General features: G+C 39.3%; 1 protein-coding gene across 6 annotated transcripts in view; it reads left to right on the top strand.

Annotated features, from left to right (window-relative positions):
* Window positions 1-6,374: 6,374 nt before the first annotated feature.
* WDR33 (WD repeat domain 33) overlaps window positions 6,375-24,147 on the top strand; it is a 107,910-nt gene continuing 90,137 nt past the window's right edge. For 3 of the 6 annotated variants that reach the window (XM_047871690.1, XM_047871689.1, XM_047871692.1), the window contains exon 1: window positions 6,375-6,539. The gene's annotated coding sequence lies outside the window, so the exon portion shown is untranslated. The remainder of the gene's footprint in view (window positions 6,540-24,147) is intronic. The other 3 variants (XM_047871688.1, XM_047871687.1, XM_047871693.1) reach the window with 1 other exon arrangement.

Raw genomic sequence — 24,147 nt, 5'->3', positions numbered from 1 at the left:
GGCGCTTTGTAAGTCAGGGAGAAACTCAAGAGTTGAGTTTGAGCCCCCACACTGGGGTGGGGGTGGTGGTGGTGGTGGAGATTACTTAAATAAATAAACAAAAAATATAAGAATACATAATATATAAAAATATAATACATATAAAAATATATATGTAAATATATATAATATATATTATATATAATATATATAATATTATATATATAATATATATTATATATAATATATATATATAAAGTTACCTAAGTGCTATCAATAGAGCACTCATTACATGATTGTTCAGAGGTGCCTGGCTGGCTCATTTGGAAGAACATGTGACTCTTGGTCTTGGGGTTGTGAGTTTGAGCCCCACATTGGGTATAGATATTACTTAAATAAATATTGTTCAACCATATGACAGAAAACCATGAAGCTGTTAAAAGTTGAAGGACATATCTGTGTGTGAACTGAGAAATTAAAAGAGTCAAGATATATTGTCACAACAGAAGCAAGGTAAGTTTGTATAGTATCCTATTTAGGTAGAAAAAAAAATCTTGTGTACAGTATTTTCACATATGTGTCTTTGGAAAGGTACTCTCTTTGGTAAGCGTGGCGTGAGGTGAGAGAGTGTGTGAGGGTGAGAGAGTGATCCTCTTTTCACTGTTTTCCCTTTTTGTACCTTTAAGTTTGTGCCATTTGCATGTATTAATCCCCCCAAATCAACGAGGCAATTCTTCAACCTTTTATTTAAAAAAATTTTCAAATACACACAAAAACAGAATAGCGTATAATGAACTCTCGCCTATCACCTAGCCAACTTGTGTCATCTAACATCCTCTTTCCTCCCTTTCCCCCTTAAGGATATTCAGCTATTAAAAAAAAAAACAAAAAAAACAAAACAAAAAAAAACAAACAAACAAACAAAAAAAACATTCCTCCGATCGTTGCAAACCCTTAATTTCCCAAATTCTGAAAAACTGAAAATTCAGGTTGATTTTGAGAAATTTTTGCCAATGTGTTTATTCCTTTTGTGGAGGAGTGCCTTTTTGGATGTCCTTACTTAACCATACCTGCTGATGTCCTTGACTGGAATATTTTAAACTTTTTTTTTTAAGTTTCTTTCTTTGAGAGAGAGAGTGAGTGTGTGTGCATGCGTGCACATGAGTGTGAACAGGGAAGGGGCAGAGAGAGAGAGAGAGGTCAGCACAGAGCCAGATGTGGGGCTCAATCCCACTAACCACGAGATCATGACCTGAGCTGAAATCAAGTATCAGACACTTAAGTGACTGAGCCACCCAGACACCCCTATTACATCATTTTATATATCATTTAACACACAAATAATTGAGAATGTAACTAATATGAAAAGATTTTTAAGATTTAAATATCATTGTTACATGTAAAAAATTGAATAGTTCTTTAATGCCATCTAGTATCTACCCAATCCATGTCCAAGTATATCCAGTTTTTCAAAAATTTTTTTACTTTTTCTTTTTTTTTTTAAAGTCCATTTGTTCAGTTCAGGATACAAATAAGGGCCACAGATTGCATTTAGCTAGCATGTCTTTTGTTAAAAAGAAAAATCACAGGTCCAAAACGGAGTCACTTACTCATGATAGGCCACGTTGCCAAACTGAGGTTTAATACTTAATGTAATTGCTGTTTCAACTTCCTCCAGAAATGCAATCTTACCTGGTCAGTCAGGGATTTTCTGGCCAGCACCAGTGAGGTAATCTGTCATATGGGCCAAGGTTAAGCCAACCCAAAATGTGCTACTTTGGCATACTGATTATTTTATTTTATTTTTACATTTATTTATTTATTTTGAGAGAGAGAGAGAGGGAGAAAGTGCTTTCAAGAGAGAGCAGGGGAGGGGCAGAGAGAGAATCCCAAGCAGGCCCCAAGCTGGCAGTGTAGGAGCCCAACGTGGGGCTCAAACTCACAAATTTTGAATTCATAACCTGAGCTGAGATTAAGAGTTGGAAGCCTACTGACTGAGACACCCAGGTGCTCCATGGCATACTGATTATTTTAAGTAAAAGTTACTTAAGAAACAGCCAATGCTGAAAAAGATGTCTGATGCCCCTTTGTCTCCAGAAAACAGGATAGAAATTTCCCTCGTGAATTGCATCCTTTCTACACCAGGAGGTAATGATATATACTTATTACCAGAGATAGGGAATTTAGACCTGAGAAGGGTATATAAATAATGGTGCTACTTTGTACTAATTTACTGCCCCAACACAAATTCAGTTTAAAATTCCTTATTAATACCATGTGATTTCATTCTTATGTGGAATTTAAAAAACAGATGAACATATGGGAAGGGGGAAAGAAAGGAGAGGGAAACAAACCACAAAAGAATATTTAAAAAATTTTTTTTAATTTATTTTTGAGAGAGAGAAAGTGGAGGAAGGGCAGAGGGAGAGGGAGACACAGAATCCAAAGCAGGCTCCAGGCTCTGAGCTGTCAGCACAGAGCCCAACCTGAGGCTTGAACTTACAAACCTTGAGATTATGACCTGAGCCAAAGTCTGCACTTAACCAGCTGAGCCACCCAGGCACCTCCACAAAAGAATCTTAACGACAGAGAACAAACTGAGGGTGAATGGAGGGAGGGGGATGGGGGATGGGCTAAATGGGTGATGGGTACTAAGAAGGGCACTTGTAATGAGCACTGGGTGTTGTATGTATGTAAGTGATGAATCACTGAATTCTATGCCTTGAAACCAGCATTACACTGTAAGTTAACTAGCTAAAATTTAAATAAAAATAAAATTCCTTACTAATTGAAGCTCACGAACATGAATTTTCTTTGTCCTGTCAATTCCTCAAAGATTTATTGTCTCTTTGTGTAAAAACTACAAAAACTGCCTGCCCTACTAATTTGTTTGGTCTGAATTTTGTTATTGGGCCTTCTTGCACATGTAATTAAATCGGCTTTTTCCTCCTCTTAATCTGTTTCATGTCAATTTTATTCTTAGACTAGCTAGAAGAATCTTGAAGGGTATGGAAAATTTTTCCTTCCCAACACTGTGACAGGGGCCCTCTCCATCCCCCAAAGGAAGTTGAGATATTTCACCTGATAAGATTTCTCACTCCACCAAGGGAAGGTGATCTTATCTGAAACAATCCTTTCTTTTCTTTTGCTAACTATCCTACCCCATTTCTGTCTATAAAACCCTTCCTTTTGTATAGCTCCTTGAAGTTCTTTTGTATTTGCTTGATGGGATGCTGCAGGATTCATAAGCAGCTTAACAAAGCCAATTAGATCTTCAATTTTGCTCAGCTGAATTTTTTTCTTAAGTCTCTAATTGATAAATCAATCTGTAACAGTTCCATGCCTCTATTTTTTTTTAAGTAAGTTTTATGACCCATGTGGGGCTTGAATTCACCATCCCAAGACCAAGACTCCTGTTTTATGGACTGAGCCAGCCATGCACCTTGATGCCTCTATTCTTTAATAACTTTTCTTGGAGATAGATCACTTGTATAGAATTCTATAGAATATAACTGTTTGTATACTTGTGGTGTTATCTCCTAGTCAATTTAAAAAACATGGGCACCTGGCTGGCTCAGTTGGTTGAGCATCATTGATCTTTCAGCTCAGGTCATAATCTCATGGTTTGTGAGTTCAAGCCCTGCATTGGGCTTTGCACTGATGGTGTGGAGCCTGCTTGGGATTCTCTGTGTCTCTCTGCTGTGACTCTGCTTGCACTCTCTCTCTCAAAATAAATAAATAAATAAATAAACTTAAAAACAATAACAAATTTCCTAGGGCACCTAGCTGGCTCAGTTGGTAGAATGTGCGACTCTTGATCTCAGGGTTGTAAGTTTGGGCCACATGTTGGATGTAGAAATTGCTTAAAAATAAAATATTAAGGGGCGCCTGGGTGGCGCAGTCGGTTAAGCGTCCGACTTCAGCCAGGTCACGATCTCGCGGTCCGTGAGTTCGAGCCCTGCGTCGGGCTCTGGGCTGATGGCTCAGAGCCTGGAGCCTGTTTCCGATTCTGTGTCTCCCTCTCTCTCTGCCCCTCCCCCGTTCATGCTCTGTCTCTCTCTGTCCCAAAAATAAATAAAAAACGTTGAAAAAAAAATTAAAAAAAAATATTAAAACAAAACCATTTTCCTGGCATGACTCACAAGATTAGAGGTATGAATAGCTTTTACTTATGATTAGATTGATCCTCTAATGCAGCGCATCTTAAGACTCTTCAAGGATCAGGATACTTTAATATGCTTGAATGCCTTCCCTACCACTTGGAGCTGTAATATCTAGGAACAGACCATTTTCTTGTCATTTTTCTTTTCTACCTTTAGAATTCTACTTAAGGGTGGATGCCTTAAGGTCACTCTCCTGACTCCATTATCCAACTTCAGCTTCTGAGAATCCTGCATTCCATCCTGACTGGACTGTCCTTCAGTGTTCCTGCTATCCTATCCTACACTAACGACATGGAACTGGAATTGTCTGTCTCTTGTACTGCAAGGAACTCTTTGAGATCTGGTTCATTCTGTGCTTGGAAGTTAGAGGAAATGCAGGGCAGTACTGTTTATGGCTTAAATAGTGGTTTATTGACTGAATTATGAGTTCCTTCACACCAGCCATCATCCCTGCTCCTCTCATTTCCACCTCTACCATATCCTCTAAGGGGATATACACCCTCATATATCCTAGTGTTAAAAAACAAGACCACCATAAAATGGAGTCACTTAAATTTAGCCCCACATCAGCAAAACAAGATGTAAGTATAGTTTTGGTTCACCCCCAGAAGTGGGATCTTCAAGCAGTCATTCAGGAATCATCTATCAGCACTAGTTAGGTAATTTGCCTGATAGACCTTTGCCATCCTCTAAAGCAAAGTGACTTTGCCATAACTAATCCACTTTTTTGTCTAATTTCCTTGTTCCCAATCCCATCTGCCTATAAAAGTCTTTCATTTTGAAACCTTGTTATTTATTTATTAAAATTTTTAAATGTTTATTTATTTTTGAGAGAGAGAGCGAGCAAAGGAGGGGCAGAGAGAGAGGCAGACACAGAATCTGAAGCAGGCTCCAGGCTCTGAGCTGTCAGCACAGAGCCTGATATGAGGCTCAAACTCACAAACTGCGAGATCATGACCTGAGCTGAAGCTGGATGCCTAACTGACTGAGCCACCCAGGTGCCCCATATTTATTTATTTTTATTTATTTACTTACTTTGAAGGAGGGAGGGAGGGGGAGAGAGAAAGAGAGAAAGAGGGAGAGAGAGAGAATCCCAAGCCAGAGATCCACATTGTCAGCATGGAGCCTGATGTGGAGCTTGAACTAATGAACCATGAAATCATGACCTGAGCCAAAATCAAGAGTTGGATGCTTAACTGAGCCACCCAGATGCCCCTTTATTTTTTTAAGTAATGTCTCTGTCCAGTATGGGGCTCTAACTCACGACCCTGAGATTGAATTGTATGCTTTAACAACTGAGCCAGCCAGTTGCCCAATATTTAAAAAATTTTTTATTCACATTGTCGTATTATTTCCCAAAAGTTAGAAGACCATTTGTTTGGAATTTGTATTGTGAACCTCATATAAATGGAATCATCCCCGTCCTCTTTTGCCCCTGATTTAACGGCATCTGTGACATTCATCCAAGTTGTGTTTATCAGTACTTATTTCATGTAGTTCACTCTATAACCACACTACGGTTCATTTACATGCAGCAGCACTGATGGACATTGGATGGATCGATTATTCTGATCAAAGCTGCTATGCACACTTCTGTACAAGCCTCTATTAGATGTATGCCCTCATTCCAATTGCTGGGTCGCACGCCGAGTGAGTATAAACTTAGCTCCAACAGACACTGTTAAATGTTTTTCAAAGTGGTCGTACCACATGGTTCAGCTTTTATAACTTGGTCTGACTCTCAGGAAGGGAGTCACACTAAGAGGCCCGACTTGCACTGGGGTGATATAAACTCCAGCTGCACGCTTGACTAAGCTAAGTGCTTTCATTTAAATGCTCAAAATACTAGCAGGCAGGAACTCCAATTTCACGGATAAATAGACTTAGCATGGCCAAGTGCCTTGCCCACAGTTTCACTCTAGGCCCCACGCTGGAACTGCCACTCCGCCCCCTAACAAATTTCTTATTCAAACCCTGAAAAACTGGGTGTTCTTGAGGGCATTAAGTTTAGCTCACAGCGCGAAGAAAGTCAGCACGGCTTAACACCTTCGCCGCGCCTCCGTTGGCAGCGCTGACTTCCGCTCAGCGGGAACAAAGGAAGCCCTCAGGCAAGCCGCAAGGGGATTCGGCCAGGTCCCACCCCTCACCTACGCACCTGCGCAGATGGAGGCCGACCGAGCTAGGCGCCCCAGGCGCGAGTGACGTAGTAACGTCCGACGGTGCGTGGTGACGCCAGGGCGTGCGCTCGGTGGCTCGTAGGGGAAGATGGCGGCTGCTCCTTTGGAGGAGAGGGATTGAGAGGGGAGGAGGGAAGAGGCTAGATGCGAGAGACCTTCCCGGCGGTGGAGACGAACTCTTCGCTCGCCATTCATTAGGAGCTTTGCTCAGCGCCGGAGGGTGAGTGCGGCGGCGGCACGGGACTGCTCGCTTGCTGCAGACGATGGCACTTTCCGCCATTTTCAAGCTCGGCCGTTGCGTGCTTTGGGGGCCTAGAGGGGCGCCTGGGGACAGGTTGGGAGAACTGGGAGCATCGTCGTCGGGAGGGCCCTTTGAGGCTGGGTCGACTTTCAGGGGAGGGAGCTGGAGGCTTGAGGTAGACCAGAAAAGGAGGGCATGGTGGAAGTAAGGCCCCTGACTGGCGACGAGAAGACGTAGGTAGGGTAGGCCACGGATAAGACGTGAAGTTTGGAGAAGGGAAGCGCGTTAAACGTAGATTTGGGGCGGGAGTGGAAGGGGCTGAGCCGAGAGTTGAATGGAGTGCGGCTTTTGGTTCAAGGGTCGCGGGAAGTTAATGGGAAGCCTGTGAAACAGCAGCAGGTTTAGCCTCGATATTATCGTGTCTTGAAATTGGTGTTTGTAATAGGTCCACAGCTTGACGGGCAAAAACCCTTCTCCTTTGGAATAGTTACATTCCTATTTTGCTTGCTTTCGATCATGCTAGTTGCAAGTGTGCCTTACAGTAACTCCCTCTTTATCTCCGGTTTTAAGTTGCTTCCTGACAACTACGTATTTAGGATTTTAGCTTTTTTTTTTTTTTCTTTTAAAGAAATACTAATACTCTCTTGTAACCCTTGTGGTTAGTGACCCTTCCGTTGTAAGAGGAAGGTGGGTCGACAGGGAATTCCGTAATTGGATCTGTTTAAATCAGATCAGAAAAGTACTTGTTATTTGTAGAAAACTTGTCAAGAATGTTTTTAAGTAATTTCTGCACAGATGACATTATCTTAACTGTTTAGGAACTTTGGAAGACATTAGAGTATGAACAAAAAAAGCCGGTGTTAAAAGAAATACCTTTTGGGAGCACTGAGTTGACTTCTAAGTACACTCTGGAGATAGAGTGTATGCAGTATTTTTGCCTGTGAACGTGATGCAATGGTAGATCTATTTAAAACAAAACTTTTAGAGACTGTTAGTTAAAAGGAAACATGTTAATTGTTCTCATGGTGGCTTTTTCTTTTCCTAATCTTAATTGCATTTGACACCCATCTTTAATCGCCATAGATACTTTTGCAGTTTTTAATTGGTCTCCTTGCTTGGAAGATAAAATAACTGGAACGATTTTTTTTTTTTTTTTGGCAGAGGCTTGCAGTTACTCTTTAGCCCGTTTCATTGAACTTTAGGGAAAAGTTTTCTCTTTTTGTACTCGTGGTAAGAATATTGATAGAAAGTTGACCTTACATCACCATGATGTAGTTACAAATAAATTCTTATCTATGATGTTGATGGCTTAACTTACATACTTTGGTGAAAAGTACTAAAGGTCAGATTTTGCCATCACAAATTTGTCTTGATCTAAGGCTTTAATTATACTTTTGCTAACCACTTAATGTATTTTTTCAGTTCTCTTTGCTAAGTAATAAGTCCATATTTCACATTGCTTTGGGAAAAACTTGTTATTTATTGCCAAATTCCAAACTCTTTCATATTTCAGAGTAGGAAAGTAAGGTTATAGCAAAGCTTTAAAACTACAACAAATCTGTTGCTTGTGTGTCGGTTAAGCATCTGATTCTTGATCTCAGGGTCGTGAGTTCAAACCCAGTGTTGGGCTTTTTATTAAAAAATAAAAATTAAAAAAAAAAACCCAAACTACAACAGATATATTGACAGAAATATTAGTGAAAGTCTCACTTATGAATATATATGTAATCCTTTTGAAGTTGCTTAGCAAAAAATTAGGGGTCTTAGTACTGTTTTTAGATAAAGTGGTATTATTTGTAGTCTGCAGATTAGAAATCTTTATTATCAAAGAATGTTTAATTAAATACCATAAACTTACAACTTGCTTAAACACTGCAGATTTGTTCTTTTAAGATTCCAGAACATTCCAAGATTTTGTGTTGAAATTTTTACTTGTAAGAGAGGTTATATCTGTTTTTCTTTCCTTTTCTTCTTTCTTTTCTTTTCTTTTCTTCTCTTCTTTTTTTTTTTTTTGTCGAATGGTGAAAGTTTCTCTGTTGCTGTGTAATGTGTTGTGACAAGTAGGTCTCCTGACCATAGTTTTAATGCTTCAAGATATTTTATCTTTTGTCTTTGACAGTGACATAGTTTAAAAACTTTCCTCCTTGAACACACACTGTGGCTGGTAACATTTGTGTCCCCATTGTGAAGGATTGACATTAGTCCTAGACATGGAAGCTCTTAAGTATGTTGGAAAATATTCCCCAAATTACACTTCTCTATTTCTGGTCCTTGATTGTTTTATGTAGTATTTTCTCGTGAAAATTGACTGACTTCTTAATGTTTGTATTGTACCGTATATTCATAATTTGAATGCTTATAAATTCTCAGAGCTGGGTAGTGTTGGAAAGGGCTTGACTTCCGGCATCAGAAAGACCTAGGTTTGAATGCCAGGCTTACCACTAACTAGCTTTTTTTAATTTTTTATTTATTTATTTATTAAAAAAATTTTTTTTTTTCAACGTTTATTTATTTTTGGGACAGAGAGAGACAGAACATGAACGGGGGAGGGGCAGAGAGAGAGGGAGACACAGAATCGGAAACAGGCTCCAGGCTCTGAGCCATCAGCCCAGAGCCTGACGCGGGGCTCGAACTCACGGACCGCAAGATTGTGACCTGGCTGAAGTCAGACGCTCAACTGACTGCGCCACCCAGGCGCCCCTAACTAGCTTTTTTTGAAATATTGGGTCAGGTAATGAAACTCTGAACATCAGTTTCCTTACATATGAAAGTGTTAATTATTATAATAGTTATCTCAAAGGTGAAAGAAAATGATAATGTAGTAAGCATTCAATAAATTTTGGCATTTTTCTTTCTGTTACTTGAATTTAGTTGGCTAAGTCATTTGTAGGGTGTTTTTATTTATTTATTTTTTTTGAGGTATAATTGACATGTAACACGATATTAGTTTCAGGTGTACAACATAATGATTTAGTATTTATATCTATTGCAAAATGACCACCTCAATAAGTCTAGTTAACATCTGTCACCAAAGAAAGTTACACATTTTTTTTCTTGTGATAACTTTTAGGATCTACGTATATGCACTATAGTATTATTAAATATAGTCGCCATGTTGTACATTACATCCCCATGACTTATTTTATAACTGGAAGTTTGTACTTTTTCCCCTTTACCTATTTTGCCTCCCTTCCACTTTTCAGTTCTTAAAGATTAACTCAGATATCTTTATTAAAGACTTGACAGTCTCATTCTCTTGTAAACTATTCCTTTCCCTGTGTTATTAAAGCATTTGGTACATATCTCTGTTTAATGTATTTTGATTGTGTATCTTCTCCACTACTTTGTGAGATCTTTGAAGGCAGATCCTTCATTGCCTTACATTTTTGTATTCATAAAACCATGGCATTCTAAAAATTGTTTTATAGAAGTGAGTGAATTTTCCACAAAAACTATTCTCATGATTCTACTGGGATTCATTTCACACAGATCTGGTTTATTTCTACTCCTTGGCTTTAACTTTTTGCCTGTCTTCCTCCTCTAGACTATTCATAACCTGTCCATTCCTCAAAATCCAGCTAAATCTCATCCCATTAATAAGGTCTTCAGAAACTTTTCATGTATTTATTTATTAAAAACATTTTAAATGTTTATTTGTTTTTGAGAGAGACAGAGACAGAGTGTGAGTGGGGGAGGGGCACAGAGCTAGAGAGACACAGAATCCAAAGCAGGCTGCAGGCTCTGAGCTGTAAGCACAGAGCCTGACGTGGGGCTCGAACCCATGAACCGTGAAATCATGACCTGAACTGAAGCCTGACACTTAACCCCAATCAGCTACCCAGGCTCTCCTTTTTATTTATTTATAATTCCTCTCTCCAGTTAGCCTAGGGTCTGTGTGACTGCCTTCTGTTACTTTGTGTCCTTTAGTACCTGGCACTATGCCTTACCCATTTTGAGTAGGTCCTTGGGTGGGATGATAAATGTAAAATTGTGCTTGAGGCTGAGTTTGTTATAGGCTCCTGCTCTATTCACTGTCCCACTTAGGAAGATACTTTTAAGAGCCATTTTTCCTTTTTTGGATGTGGGATATTCTGGTAACTTTCTTTTTATGTTATGAGAAATTGCAAACATCCAGAAAAGTAGAAAGAATGAATATCTATTACCTTCCATTTAGATTTACCTGTTACTAACACTTAACCATTTTGCTTTAGCTATCTACGTTCCCTCTCAACAACCAATTGAAATTAAATTGCATATGCCATGCTATTTGTCCCCTAAACACCTCAGGATGCCTCTTTTTTTTTTTTTTTTAAAGTTTATTTATTTTGAGAGAGAGAGAGAGAGAGAGCATGCATGTGCATGGGGAGGGGGGGATTGCAGAGCAGAGAGAGGGAGGGGTAGAGGGAGAGGGAGAGAGAGAATCCCAAGCAGGCTCAGCACTGTCAGTGCAGAACCTGACATGGGACTTGAACTCATGAACCATGAGATCATTACCTGAGCTGAGATCAAGAGTTGGATGCTTCACTAACTGAGCCATCCAGATGCCCCAGGATGCATCTTTTAAAAATAGTGTCATTCTTCTACACTTTAAGCATTTTTATTTCAAGCCTGACTCCATCTAAGGCAGTACTAAAAACACGATACCATTATTGTGCCTGAGGCAATTAGCATTAAGTCTTTGGCATTGATTATTTTTTTAATTTTTATTTTTTATAGATTTTTAAAATTTCTAAAATTTATTTATTTGGAGGGAGAGAGAGAGAGAGAGAGAGGGAGGGAAAGAGACAATGAGCAGGGGAGGGTCAGAGAGAGAGAGAGGAAGAGAGAGAATCCTAAGCAGGCTCTGCACTGACAGCACAGAGCCAGATGCTGGGCTAGAACTCAGGAACTGTGAGATCATGACATGAGCTAAAGTTGGATGTTTAACTGAGTCACCCAGGCACCCCTTTAAAGATTTTATTTTTTTTAATTAAAAAAAATTTTTTTTAATGTTTATTTATTTCTGAGACAGAGAGAGACAGAGCATGAACGAGGGAGGGTCAGAGAGAGAAGGAGACACAGAATCTGAAGCAGGCTCCAGGCTCTGAGCTGGTAGCACAGAGCCCGACGCGGGGCTCGAACTCACGGACTGTGAGATCATGACCTGAGCCGAAGTCGGCCGCTTAACCGACTGAGTCACCCAGGCACCCCATTTAAAGATTTTATTTTTAAGTAATCTCTACCCCCCATGTGGGGCCCGAGCTTACAACCCCGAGATCAAGAGTCACATGCTCCACTGACTGAGCCAGCCAGGCACCCCTATATTGTTTTTTCTCTCTTTTTTTTTTTTTTTGATGTTTTTATTTTTGAGACAGAACAAGTGAGAAAGCGAGCGAGAGAACAAGAGCAGGGGAGGGGCAGAGAGAGAGGGAGATAGAGGCTCTGAAGCAGGCTCCAGGCTCTGTCAGCACAGAGCCTGATGTGGGGCTGGAACTCACCAACTGTGAGATCATGACCTGAGATGAAATTGGATGCTTAACCGATTGAGCCACCCAGAGCCCCTCTTGTTTTTTGTTTTTGTTTTTAATGTTTGTTTACTTTTGAGAGAGAGAGAGGGAGGGAGAGATTTAGCAGGGGAGGAGGGGCAGAGAGAGAGGGGGACAGATGATCTGAAGCAGGCTCTGTGCTGATAGAGAGCCTGCTGTGGGGCTCGAACTCACGAACTGTGAGATCATGACCTGAGCTGAAGTTGGATGCTTAACCGACTGAGCCACCCAGCACCCAATCGATTTAATTTTGTAATATATCAAATATGTACATGGTTTACAATTTAAGACTATACTGAAAGAATTACTTCAGTCTTGGTTCTGTCTCTAGGCTCTCCACTACAATTCTCACTCACCCAATGTATGTATGTGTGTATTCTTATTTTTCTTTTCTGTAAAAACTTGTGACCTTTTTATAATTGTGATGAAAAAATTTACCATCTTAACCATTTTTAAGCGTACAGTTTAGTAGCGTTAAGTATATTCACATTGTTGTGCCACAGATCTGAAAACTTTCTTCATCTTATAAAACTGGAACTCTGTACTCATGGAACAACTCCCCATTTCCCCCTCCTCCAGCCTGTGGCTATTCTACTTTGTGTTTCTAGGAGTTTGACTATTTTAGATACCTCATATGGTTGAAATCATGCATTATTTTTGTGGCTGGCTTATTCAACTTAACCATAATGTCTACAAGGCTCATCCATGTTGTAGAATGTGGCAAGATTTCCTTCCTTTTTTACAGCTTAACAATATTCCATTGTATGTGTATACCACATTATATTTATCCATTCATCCATGGCTCATTGACTTTCTGGTTATTGTGAATAGTGCTGCTGTGAGCATGGAGGTGTCCAAATATCTCTTCATGATCCTGTTTTCAATTCTTTTTAAATTTTTTTTTGTTTTAACGTTTATTTTTGAGACAGAGAGAGACAGAGCATGAACGGGGGAGGGTAAGAGAGAGGGAGACACAGAATCTGAAACAGGCTCTAGGCTCTGAGCCGTCAGCACAGAGCCCGACGCGGGGCTCGAACTCATGGACCGCGAAATCATGACCTGAGCCGAAGTCAGCTGCTTAACCGACTGAGCCACCCAGGCGCCCCTCAATTCTTATGAATATATACCCAGAAGTGGGATTGCTGGATCATATGGTAGTCTATTTTTCATTAAAATTTTTTTTTTAAAACGTTTATTTATTTTTGAGAGACAGAGAGGGCATGAGCTGGAGAGGGGCAGAGATAGACACAGAATCGGAAACAGGCTCCAGGCTCTGAGCTGTCATTGCAGAGCCCAACGCGGGGCTCAGACCCATGAACTGTGAGATCATGACCTGAGCTGAAGTCAGATGCTTAACTGACTGAGCCACCCAGGCGCCCCTATTTTTCATTTTTTGAGCAACTTCCATCCCGTTTTCCATAGCGATCATACCATTTTATATTTTATATTCCTGCTAATAGTACAAAAGAGTTCCAATTTCTCCACATCCCCATCAACACTTATTTTCTGTTTCTTTGATAGTAGCCATTCTGTTAGGTGTGAGGTGATATTTCATTGTGGTTTTAATTTGCATTTCTCTCATGATTAGTGATGTTGAGCATCTTTTCATATGCTTGTTGGCAATTTGTATATCAGCTTTGGAGAAATGTCTATTCAAATCCTTTGCCCCAATTTTAATTGTATTATTTGATTTTTTGTTGTTGTTGAGTTGTAGGAGTTCTTTACCTCTTCTGGATACTAACCCCTTATCAGGCATGTGATTTGTGGGTATTTTCTCCCATTCTGTAGGTTGCCTTTTCTCTCTTAATTGTGTTCTTTGCTGTGCAAAAGTTGGAAAGTTTGATGTTTCCCATTTCTGTGTGTGATCCTTGTTCTTTTTCCACCTAACAATATATTCAAGAAATCATTCCATATCAATTCAGAGCTTCCCCCTTGCCCCACACCCACCCCATGATAATGTGATTTATAATAAGAAATACATATTTGATCTTTGTCCAGTTTTTAGCACAGAGCTCCTAAAACTCTTGGAATTTCCTAAGTGATTAGAGTGATGTGTGTCTTGACATTCAAAACAAACCTCTTTGAACCACACTGTATTTATGTTAAGGAGCTGACTTTTGGAAAGCTGTGGGATAGGGGCTGGTTGCCAGGGAAACCAACGAAGTGATTAGATGGTTGGATTTTCAGTCTCACCTTCTCAACCTCAGAGAGAGAGGTTGGAGGTAGGATTAGTTGCCAGTGGCCAGTGATTTAGTGAACCATGCCTAGGTAAAGAAGCCTCCATAAAAGGCCAAAAGGATGAGGTTCAGAAAGCTTCCAATTTGGTGATTGTGTAGAGATTTGGGTAGCTTGGTGGGTCAGTGGATGTGGATGCTCTAACCCTTTTCCCACATACCTTGCCCTGTATGTCTCTTCCATCTGACTAACCAGTAATCTAGTAAGTAAAATGTTTGGGTTGTTATCACTTTCAAGTTATTACGAAAAATAGTGAATAATGTTATGAATAATAGTCATGAATAATAGCATACAAGTTTTTGTGTAGACATAATGCTTTCGGTTCTCTTGGCATTATACCTAGGAATGGAATTGCTGGTTGTTATGGTAATTCTGTATTTGGGATTTAAGGAGATTCCAAATCTGTTTTCTCAAAAGACTGTACTATTTCATATTCTTATCAGCAGTATATGAGGGTTAGAATTTCTCCTTATCCTCACCACCATGTGTTATTTGCCTTCTTTTAGATCATAGCTACCCTAATGGATGTGCAGTGTTATCTCATGGCTTTGATTTGCATTTTCCTAATGACTAATAATGGTGAACATCTTTTCATGTGCTTATTGGCCATTTATATATCTTAGAGAAGTCTCTTTTCAGATACTTTGCCCATTTAAAATAATAGGTTATTTGTTTTTTATTATTACTGAATATATTGTAAATGCTGCAAGTCCATTGTCAGATACATGATTTGCAGAAATTTTCTCTCATTTTATGGATTGTCTTTTCACTTTCTTGATGGTATTATTGAAGCACAAAAGTAATTTTGATGATGTCCAATTTATTTTTTCTTCTGTTGATTGTGCTTTTGGTATTATATCTTAAGAAGGCTTTGTCTCATAGTCATGAATATATTATATATTTGCTGTATTTGATGCAGTTAGCAATTGGTCAAGCATTTGATTTACCCCACCAAGAATGTGTGTTGTCCATAGGGTAAATATGAGTAGGACTTTGACTTTTTGGTTAGAAACTTGTAGGGCTTTACTTTGTGGTTAGAAATCTATAAGCTTCAGTTTTGGCTCTAATAAAAGCAGTTTTACATAACTGTACTTAACCTTTATTTTGTAAAGGGTAAGGAAGGATATATATTTCATTGGTGAAATTTATTTATTTATTATTTTTATTTTCTTAAAGCTTTTATTTTTAAGTAATCTCTACCCCCAACATGGGGCTCAAACTCAACCCTGAGATTGAGTTTCATGCTCTACTGACTGAGCCAGCCAGGTGCTCCATTAGTGAAATTTTTTTAACTTCATTTTTATTATAAAAAAATTTTTTTAAGTTTATTCGGAAAGAGAGATAGTGTGTGTGTGCACATGCGAGCGGGAGAAGGGGCAGCGAGAGAGGAGAGAGAATTCTGAGCAGGCTCTGCACTGGCAGCGTGAGCCCAACACAGGGCTTAAACTCAAAAATCATGAGATCATAACCTGAGCCAAAATCAAGAGTTGGACGCTCAACACTCTGAGCCACCCAGGTGCCCCTAATTTCACTTTTAATATTTGATTAACTCTCAGTTTACTGTGTCCTTAATAACCACTATATTTTTGAGGTCCAGACTGGGTTGGAGGGAAATACAAATTGAGATAGTGTGTGTCATAGGGTAATTAAAGACACCGTAAATGCCAAATACTGAGGAACTTGTTAGGCTTTTAGGCCAATATGGGTAAGAACTAGAAACCGAGAACTTGTCCAAAATCAAGAAACATTCAAAGCCTTGAGCATGTCAGTTTATCTTGCTGTTGACAAATTTGAAATATTCAGGACCATGTCTTTAGGGATTGTTGCTTTGGGAATGATTTTGGGTATTCTGTTAAGTGCTTTTACCTTCAGTTGTTAAGCTAGATTAAAAATGAGCTGAACGAAATTTAGGAAAATTCTTACCTGCTCCCTGTGTAATCTTGAAATTATAGAATTGTTTTACTTTTGAAGGTCATCAAATCTAGACTTTTTAATTTGAAGATAAAGAAACAGGATTGAAGAGATTAAATTTGTTTGTAGGCACACGGTGGCAGAATTCAGGTCACCTGAATACCAGTTTAGTGTTCTTCATTCCACCTTTACAAAAAACCCAGAGCATTTCATAGTATAACTTGGAAGGGCTGTTTGGTTCATTGTCTTTGGGAGAGAGCTAAAATGACAAGTTACATACCTAAAAGAGTCTAAAATAGGAAAATCTTCCATCAGGATTTAAGTGGTCACATTGTTTGTGGTCCTTAAGTTGTCACAAATAGCTTTGTTCAGAATTGGTTACTGGTGAGGACTTTGGTGTATTTTTATTTTAGTAATGTGATGATTTTCAGTCTTTAAATCTGCATTTGGGAAAATATTTCTTAGTAGATTTTATACACACAGAAACATACACAGCCACCCACCCTCACATCCCAAATGTAGCCCTGTGCCTCCCTATGTTTCATATACTCAAATTGTAGTTGGTATTATTAATAAGAGTCTTTTTCATCCACATTTTCTCTCTCTTTTTAAGTTTATTTATTTTGAGAGAGAGAGCTGGGGAGGCACAGAGAGAGAGGGAGGGCAGGAGGGAGACAGAATCCCAAGCAGGCTTCCACACCCCCAGTGCAGAGCCTGATGTGGGGGGGCTCAAACTCATGAACTGTGAGATCATGACCTGAGTCAAAATCAAGAGTTGGACGCTCAACCAACTGAGCCACCTGAGCCACCCGAGCCACCCGAGCCACCCAGGCCCCCTTCACCTACATTTTCTACCCCAATGCTCATTTCCAGTTATATTTTTTATGTCGCTTTTGTGCCCAGAGTAGACATTTCCAGTTTTGTGTCTGGCCATGTTCATAACACTAACACTACAGTTGGTAGCATTACTTTCATAAGTTATTTCATTTTTGTGTATTTATTCATTCATTTATGTGCTATATACATGTGTTAAGAAACTGAAAAGTACAAGAGGATGTGCAGTGATCTGTCTTCTTGCAACTATCTTCTTTCTTCTATGCAGTAGCTATCTTTATCAGTTTGTTGTGAAATCTTCCAAAGTAATGTGAGGTATATGTAGCAAATTTATGCACTATAGATGTGTATGTGTTCCTTTTTCTATTGCTTTTCACACACACAGTAACATTCTATATGTTGGTTTGTACTTCCCCTTTTTTCACTTAACAGTTTATCTTGGAGATCCTAAATAGAATTACCTCCTTCATGGTAGTTTTCGTAATATGCACTGCATGTATATTTCATAGTTTACTTTGACTAGTCCTCTGTTTAACAGACATAGGTGGTTTCCAGTCTTTGTTATTGCAAAAAGTGCTCTGCCTATGTAGGGGTGAATTCATGGACATGGGATTGCTTGGTCAAAGTATGTACCCCATTAGTGTCTGAGTATAGTTGTTTCTCTCACATCAACACATGTATTATGGATTTTGCTTTTTTTTTTTAATTTTTAATGTTTGTTTTGAGAGAGAGAGAGAGAGAGAGAGAGAGAGAGAGAGAGAGAGAGAATGAGTGGGGGAGGGGCAGAGAGAGGGAGACACAGAATCTGAAGAAGGCTCCAGGCTCTGAGCTGTCAGCACAGAGCCCGACGTGGGGCTCGAGCTCATGGAGCATGAGATCATGACCTGAGCTGAAGTCGGTCGCTTAACCAACTGAGCCACCCAGGTGCCCTGGTATTTTGCTTTTTTTTTTTTTAAATAAAGATTTTACTTGAAGTAATCTCTACACCTAATGTGGGGCTTGAATTCACAACCTTGAGATCAAGAGTCACATGTTCTACCTGCTGAACCAGCAGGCACCCCTGATTTTTGCTTTTTTGAGTGATGTTGCTTTTCAGTAAGTGATGAGTCATTCTTCAGCATGAGTATTGAAGGGAATTTAAAATCACCAATTTGGGAGCTCCTGGGTGGCTCGGTTGGTTGAGCATCTGGCTCTTGGTTTCAGCTCAGGTCATGATCTCATAGTTCTTGAGTTCAAACCCACAGATAGAGCCCTTGACAGCACAGAGCCTGCTTGGGATTCTCTCTCCCCCACTCTGTCTGCCCCTCCTCTGCTCACTCTTTCTGTTTTTCTCAAAATAAAATAAAATCACTAATTTGCCCCTTTTGATCATTCTTCTGGGATAATTTTTGCATAGTAAAATGTTATGCAGCTCATTGAATACATTATTTAAAGTAGATCTCAAGGGCAGTCCATTAGAATCTTGTTTTGTATAGGCAAAAACCATAGATTTAAAAAAAATTTGTGAAGACTAAAAAATGTAGTGAGATTTTGGTAAAAAGATATGTACATCTTCCTTGATTATTATAGTTGAGTAAATTCTTCTCTTGCCTCTTATTCCTCCTTTAAAATTGCATAGGATAATTTATCTTTCTAAAATTCAAATTTTATCATTCACATTTCTTGGATGACTCATCATTGTCCACAATAGTAGTTTTATACTTTTTTGAACCCCGTGAGGTGTCTGATGAAAGTTGTTTACTCTTTTCCCAGACAAATATGTAAATATTCATATTAGAATTCCTGCAGCTGTGAGGTGAGGGGGTCACTGAACTCCTTTTGCCCATTTATGTATCCATAGACCCCAGTTAAGGCTTCCTGCATTATTTGATAGATTTAGCATGTCTTCAGCATGTGTAGGTTGACATAACAGGAATTTCAGAATTCAGCTCCAATATATGAACTTCCTCTGCTGCTCACTCTTAACACCTACCCTGTCCATGAACCAGTTTTAAAAACTTAAGTGCACCTAAAACCAATCCGGTGTTATATGTCAATTGTGTCTCCATTAGAACAGAGGCCTTTTATTCTTTTTGCTATTTCACTCTGCCTGTTGTCCAGTTGGTATATTCTTTTTTTTAATCACTGCATAATTTTTAAAATTTTTATTAAGAGAGAGCATGAGTTGGAGAGAGGAGCGGAGGGAGAGAGAGAGAGAATCTTTTTTTAAAAAATGTTTTTAATGTTTATTCATTTTTAGAGAGAGAGAGAGAGAGAGAGAGAGCGCGCGCACAAGTGGGGGAGGGGCTGAGCTGTCAGCACAGAGCCTGATGCGGGCTCGAACCCATGAACCTCGAGATCGTGACCTGAACCAAAGTTGACTGCTTAACTGACTGTGCCACCCAGGTGCCCTGAGAGAGAAGAGAGAGCGAGAGCAAGAACGAGAGAGAGAGAAAGAGAAAGAAAAAGAAAATCTTAAGTGGGCTCCACACTCGGTGCAGAGTGTGACCTGAGCATGACCATGGGATCATGACCTGTGCTGAAAACAATAGTTCAACCAACTGAGCCACCCAGGTGCTCCTATCACTGCATAAATGAATTCACTTGAAACTTGTTTTACATCTGTGCTTCCGTGCTCATTAATTCTTGTTTCTTCCCATAGTATTCCCTCTCATAGCATTTAAAAATTAATCCTTTAGTACACATTTATTAAAGCCACTAGTTCATTACATAGTTATTGAATACCTGCTAGGTTCCATGTCTAGCTTTGTTTGTTTGTTTGTTTGTTTGTTTTGGTTAAAACATGCTTAGTGTAGAATTGACAATTTAACTTCATTCTTTTCTCCCAGTGGTAGTTAACCTTTTTAAATACACACTTGTGGGACATTAAATACATTAACAATATTGTACAACCATCTGTTTCCAGAACCCTTTCAACTTCCCTAACTGAAACTGTACGCATTAAAAACAAACTTCCCATTCTTCCCTCCCTTAGTCTGTGACAACCACCAATCTACTTTAGCTCTATGAATCTGACTACTCTAGAAACCTCATATAAGAGACATTATACTATATCCTTTTGTGGCTAGCTTATTTCACTTAGCATAATGTCATTACCAAACATTTCAGAAAGAAATTCTACCAATTCTCTATAGTCTCTTTCAGAAAATAGAAGGAATACTTCCAGAAAATAGGGAATACTTCCTAATTCATCCTATGAAGCCAGCATTACCCTAATACCAAAACCATAAAGACCATACAGGAGGAAAACTACAGATCAGTATCTCTCATGAACATAAAAGCAGAAATCCTCAACAGAATATTAGCAAATTGAATGAATCTTACGGTAAATAAAAAGAATTACACACATTATGACCAAGTGGGATTTATTTCAGGTATGTAAGCCTGGTTTAGCATCCAAAAATGAAATGATGTACTTTATCACATCATATGATTGTATGAAGAAAATTCATATTATATTAATAGATTAATAAATCATGCTTTATATTAATACATGCAAAAAAGCATTTCACAGAATTCAGTATCTATTCATGATAAAAATGTTCAGCAAACCAAACATAGAGGGGGTCTCTCCCAAGTTGATATGACACATCTCTAAAACCCCCATGGCTAACATCATACTTTAATAGTGTGAGAAATTAAAGGCTAAGATCTGGAACAAGGCAAAGATGTCCCTGCTCCCCACTCCTTTTCAACATTGTCTTGGAAGTCCTAGAGAATGCAGTAAAACAAGAAAAGGAAATAAAAGGTATACAGATTGGTAAGGAAGAATTAAAATGGTCTTTGTTCGGGGCACCTGGCTCAGTTGGTTGAGTGTCTGACTCTGAATTTTGACTGAGGCCATGATCTCACAGTTTGTGGATTCGAGCCATAGGTTGGGCTCCGTGCTGACATTGCAGAGCCTGCTTGGGCTTCTGTCTCTCTCCCTGCCCCATGCATCCGTATGCCTCGTGCGTGCTCCCCCCCCCCCGCCCCCAAAATAAATAAAGTTAGAAAAAAATAAACTAAGCTCTTTGAAAAAAATAAAATTGTCTTTGTTCACAGATGTGATTGTCTATGTAGAAAATTTCAAGAGTTAACAAAGTATCTTTTGTAACTAATTGATTATAGCGAGGTTTCAAAATACAAGATGAATATACAGAAGCCAATTGCTTTCTTATATACCAGCAACGAACAGTTGGAATCTGGAAATAAAGCAGTGCTATCTATATTAGCACCCCCCCCCCCAAATCCCTTAGATATTAATCTTAAAAAAATGTACAAAATCTGCATGAGGAAAGCTGTAAACTCTTTGAAAGAAATAAAATAATACTTAAATAAATGGAAAAATATTCCATATTGCATGGACAAGAAGATTCAATATTGTTCAAGTGTCAGTTCTTTTGAATTTGATCTGTAGATTCAGTGTGATCCAAGTCAAAATCCCAGCAAGCTATTTTATGGATATATCGATAAACAAAGCTCCTTTTATTCAGCTAAGTATCATCAATGGCTACTAAATGGTTGATTATTAGAGAACAGAATATTCACACATTTCTAAGGTATTACCTGAGGTACTAAACATTTTAGATATGCAGAAAAGTTGAAAGTAGTTAATACCATATACTTGCCCCCTAGATTCAACATTTATTACAATTTTGGTGTAGTTTCTTTTTCTATTAGCTTGCTAGGCGGCCATAACACAACTGGGTTGCTTAAACAATAGTCACTTATTGGAGCGCCTGGGTGGCTTGGTCGGTTGGGCGTCTGACTTCGGCTCAGGTCATGATCTCACGGTCTGTGGGTTCGAGCCCCGCGTCAGGCTCTGTGCTGACAGCTCAGAGCCTGGAGCCTGTTTTGGATTCTGTGTCTCCCTCTCTCTCTGCCCCTCCCCTGTTCATGCTCTGTCTCTCTCTGTCTCAAAAATAAATAAACGTTAAAAAAAAAAAAACAATAGTCACTTATTGTTTTACAGTTCTAAACATTTATTTGTTTTTTATTTTATTTTTTAAGTTTATTTACTTAAGAGAGATATCACAAGCAGGGGAGGGTCAGAGAGAAGGAGAGATAATTCCAAGCAGGCTCCACACCAACAGTGCAGAGCCTGATGTGGGGCTTGAACCCATGAACCATGATATCATGACCTGAGCTGAGATGAAGAGTCAGACGCCCATCAAACTGTGCCACCCAAGTGCCCCTCTGAACATTTTTTGTTTGTTTGTTTTCTATTTATTTATTTATTTTTTAAAACTTACATCCAGATTAGCATGTAGTGCAACAATGATTTCAGGAATAGATTCCTTAGTGCCCCTACCCATCTAGCCTATCCCCCCTCCCACTAAACATTTTTTTTATTTTTTATTTTTTTAATATGAAATTTATTGTCAAATTGGTTTCCATACAACACCCAGTGCTCATCCCAAAAGGTGCCCTCCTCAATACGCATCACCCACTCTCCCCTCCCTCTCACCCCGTTAACCCTCAGTTTGTTCTCAGTTTTTTTTTCAAATTTTATTTTTTTAATGTTTATTTATTTTTGAGACAGAGAGCATGAACGGGGGAGGGTCAGAGAGAGGGAGACACAGAATCTGAAACAGGCTCCAGGCTCTGAGCTGTCAGCACAGAGCCTGATGTGGGGCTCGAACTCACGGACCGCGAGATCATGACCTGAGCCGAAGTCGGCTGCTTAACCGACTGAGCCACCCAGGCGCCCCTATTCTCAGTTTTTAAGAGTCTCTTATGCTTTGGCTCTCTCCCTCTCTAACCTCTTTTTTTTTAAATTTTTCTTCCCCTCCCCCATGGACTTCTGTTAAGTTTCTCAGGATCCACATAAGAGTGAAAACATATGGTATCTCTTTCTCTGTATGACTTATTTCACTTAGCATAACACTCTTCAGTTCCATCCATGTTGCTACAAAAGGCCATATTTCATTCTTTCTCATTGCCACGTAGTACTCCATTGTGTATATAAACCACAATTTCTTTATCCATTCATCAGTTGATGGACATTTAGGCTCTTTCCATAATTTGGCTATTGTTGAGAGTGCTGCTATAAACACTGGGGTACAAGTGCCCCTATGCATCAGCACTCCTGTATTCCTTGAGTAAATTCCTAGCAGTGCTATTGCTGGGTCATAGGGTAGTTCTATTTTTAATTTTTTGAGGACCCTCCACACTGTTTTCCAGAGTGGCTGCACCAGTTTGCATTCCCACCAACAGTGCAAGAGGGTTCCCGTTTCTCCACATCCTCGCCAGCATCTATAGTCTCCTGATTTGTTCATTTTAGCCACTCTGACTGGTGTGAGGTGATATCTGAGTGTGGTTTTGATTTGTATTTCCTTGATGGGGAGTGACATTGAGCATCTTTTCATGTGCCTGTTAGTCATCTGGATGTCTTCTTTAGAGAAGTGTCTATTCATGTTTTCTGCCCATTTCTTCACTGGATTATTTATTTTTTGGGTGTTGAGTTTGGTGAGTTCTTTATAGATTTTGGATACTAGCCCTTTGTCTGATATGTCATTTGCAAATATCTTTTCCCATTCCGTTGGTTGCCTTTTAGTTTTGTTGTTTCCTTTGCTGTGCAGAAGCTTTTTATCTTCATGAGGTCCCAATAGTTCGTTTTTGCTTTTAATTTCCTTGGCTTTGGGGATGTGTCAAGTAAGAAATTGCTGCAGCTGAGGTCGAAGAGGTTTTTTTGAGGAAAGAATGTGAGTGTGGGAGGGGCATAGAGAGAGGGAGACAGACGATCTGAAGCGGGCTGTGCACTGACAGTAGAGAGTCTGATGGGGGCTTGAACTCATAAGCCGTGAGATCTACCTAAGCTGAAGTTGGATGCTTAACGGACTGAGCCATCCAGGTGCCCCTATTGTCTTACATTTCGGAAGACTAGGTGTCTGGGATCAAGTATCAGTGGGGCCTTGTTCCCTCTGAAGATGTTAGGGAAGGATCTGTTCCAGGTTTCTCTCCTAGTTTCTGGTAGTTCTTTAGCTTGTGCTGACATAACTCCAATCTTTACGTGTGTCCAAATCCCCATGCCCCCTTTTTTTTTTTCAAACAAAAGGCATTTATTCTCTCACAGTTCTGGAGGCTAGAAGTCCAGAATT

The sequence above is a fragment of the Prionailurus viverrinus genome, chromosome C1, assembly GCF_022837055.1.
Source record: "Prionailurus viverrinus isolate Anna chromosome C1, UM_Priviv_1.0, whole genome shotgun sequence".
Lineage (NCBI taxonomy): Eukaryota > Metazoa > Chordata > Mammalia > Carnivora > Felidae > Prionailurus > Prionailurus viverrinus.
This window is presented reverse-complemented; position numbering and strand designations above follow the sequence as displayed.